This window comes from Teleopsis dalmanni, chromosome 1, assembly GCF_002237135.1.
Source record: "Teleopsis dalmanni isolate 2A chromosome 1, ASM223713v2, whole genome shotgun sequence".
NCBI classification, from domain to species: domain Eukaryota; kingdom Metazoa; phylum Arthropoda; class Insecta; order Diptera; family Diopsidae; genus Teleopsis; species Teleopsis dalmanni.
In genome coordinates this window covers 159,654,778-159,657,381 of record NC_051846.1, presented here as the reverse complement: position 1 = coordinate 159,657,381, position 2,604 = coordinate 159,654,778, and the positions used below count along the sequence as shown (strand labels likewise).

The window sequence follows — 2,604 nt, the reverse complement described above, 5'->3', positions numbered from 1 at the left end:
TGTTTGAAATAAAAGCGTGGCATGGTTTTGTTCTTAAGTTGAGCGAGTGACGTGATGTTTTTTGTTTTTTTTGTTAACAATTTTTTACAATAATTATTTTATTTTACTTTTTTAGTCGACACTCACCTGTGCCTCTGGCAATTTACGCGCAATTCTGTAGAGTGACATTTTTAATAATTAAAAGAGGAATATTTTTATGTTTTGTAAAAAAATTCCCGCAATTTAGAATGATATTTCTTTTAATGCTACACCACGAATTTTTATTTTTTCTGCTCTTAGTTTGGTTGAATTGGTTGAATTGGTTTCCCGACAACAACAAACACCACCTTTCACTTGCGAAGCACAACAGCACTACTGCTACTCAGTTCAGTTGGCCAAACAGCAGACAGCCTAATCGCTTCATTCATACCAAAGTGTGGAAACGGCAGCAGATAAGATTGTGCACCACACCACATGTTCATGTGCGCAAGCTTACAAATACATTGAGAAATAAATGTATTTTGTGGATTATATTTTCTACGCTCCAAACTAATAGTGAATTTGATTCTATAAATTGTATTTTATTCACTTGAAAAGACAACAAAACCAAGAATATTATTATTAATACTTTTTATTATATTAACAAATAATTAGTATATATAATAAAAGTAAAAATAAATAAATTAACCCTTCCACAATTTAAATGACCGGCAGCTGCTGCACACGTAAGAGGAGGCAATCGAGCTTCGACTCCGGTTTGCTCCAACACATATTTTAGTATTGCCAACACACTTTTTATTTGAAATCCACAAATTAAAAATTTAACATTTAAATATTATATTGTAATAAAAAATATTTAAAACTATTAATAAGAGTATTCGATCGCTTCGTAATGTTACTAAAATCAACAACTCTCTTGCTAAAGTCTCTTAAAGACATATAAATATAATATAAATATTCAAATTTAGCAATAGGAATATTTGAACGCCCCATAGTGTGGCAAACAATAACAATTCTCTTGCTTAAGTCTCTTAAAGATTTATAAATATAATATAAATATTTAAATTTATTAATAGAAGTATTAGATCGATCCATAGTGCAGTAAAAAACAACAACTCTCTTGTTAAAGTATCTTAAAGATTTATAAATATAATATAAATATTCAAATTTATCAATAGGAATATTTGAACGCCCCATAGTGCGGTAAAAAAATAACTCTCTTGTTAAAGTATCTTAAAGACATATAATATATATATTTAAATTTATCAATAGGAATATTTGAACGCCCCATAGTGCGGCAAAAAACAACAATTCTCTTACTAAAGTTTCTTAAAGATTTATAAATATAATATAAATATTTTAATTTATCAATAGAAATATTTGAACGCCCCATATTGCGGCAAAAACAACAATTCTCTTGCTTAAGTCTCTTAAATTTATATAAATATAATATAAATATTTAAATTTATCAATAAGAGTATTAGAACGCTCCATAGTGCAGTAAAAAACAACAACTCTCTTGTTAAAGTATCTTAAAGACATATAAATATAATATAAATATTCAAATTTATCAATAGGAATATTCGATCGCTCCATAGTACGGTAAAATACAACAAACTCTCTTATTAAAGTATCTTAAAGACATATAATATATATATATTCAAATTTATCAATAGGAGTATTAGAACGCTCCATAGTGTGGCAAAAAAACAACAATTCTCTTGCTTAAGTCTATTAAAGACTTATAAATATAATATAAATATTTAAATTTATCAATAGGAATATTCGATCGCTCCATAGTACGGTAAAAAACAACAACTCTCTTATTAAAGTATCTTAAAGACTTATAAATATAATATAAATATTTAAATTTATCAATAGGAGTATTAGAACGCTCCATAGTGCAGTAAAAAAAAACTCTCTTATTAAAGTATCTTAAAACATATAAATTTAATGTAAATATTTAAATTTATCAATAGGAGTGTTCGATCTTTTCGAGGTGCGGCATAAAAAGAACAAGTCTCTTGCTAAAATTTTACTTTCTTTTTATGTTCCTATTAATATTTTTATATTTGGATGGTAAATAATTTTTTAGATTTCTTTTATACCCAAAGCTAAAAAAGAATATAAAAATTAATATTAAAGTAAAATCAATTTACTGTAGTTTATAATTCACCCTTATTCTTTGGGCTGTGTTTTCCTTAAGAAAGCTCTCTCACAATACTCAAGACTTCCAATTGAGATTCTTATTCCTAGAATTATTTGTAGAGATAATACTTTAACATCTGCTTATATTCATAAAATATCCGAACCTGCTTTAGGACTTTGTCTGGAACATCTGCGTCATACCTACAAAACGTACTTCTTTTATTCGGTTGCATTTCCTTTTAGACAGCTTTTTTGCTCAGACTTTGTCTGGAACATCTGCGTCATACCTATATAACGTAGTTCTTTTTTTCGGTTGCATTTCCTTTAAGACAGCTTTTTCGGTCATTCTTGTGGCATATTCGAATAACCCCTTAGGTTTTGTCTTTAACATCTATGCCATGCCTACATAACATACTTTCTTCCTTTGGTTTCATTTTTCTTAAGGCAGGTCTCTCGCTCATTGATGCGACATATTCG

At 28.0% G+C, this 2,604-nt stretch overlaps 1 long non-coding RNA gene across 1 annotated transcript; it reads right to left on the bottom strand.

Moving 5' to 3' along the window:
• Nucleotides 1–2,057: 2,057 nt before the first annotated feature.
• Nucleotides 2,058–2,597, bottom strand: LOC119669641. Its single transcript, XR_005251626.1, has 3 exons — nucleotides 2,292–2,597; nucleotides 2,156–2,231; nucleotides 2,058–2,093 (listed from the first exon to the last, which is right to left on the bottom strand). It is a non-coding gene; the product is annotated as an uncharacterized LOC119669641 (long non-coding RNA).
• Between the last annotated feature and the right edge of the window lie 7 nt (nucleotides 2,598–2,604).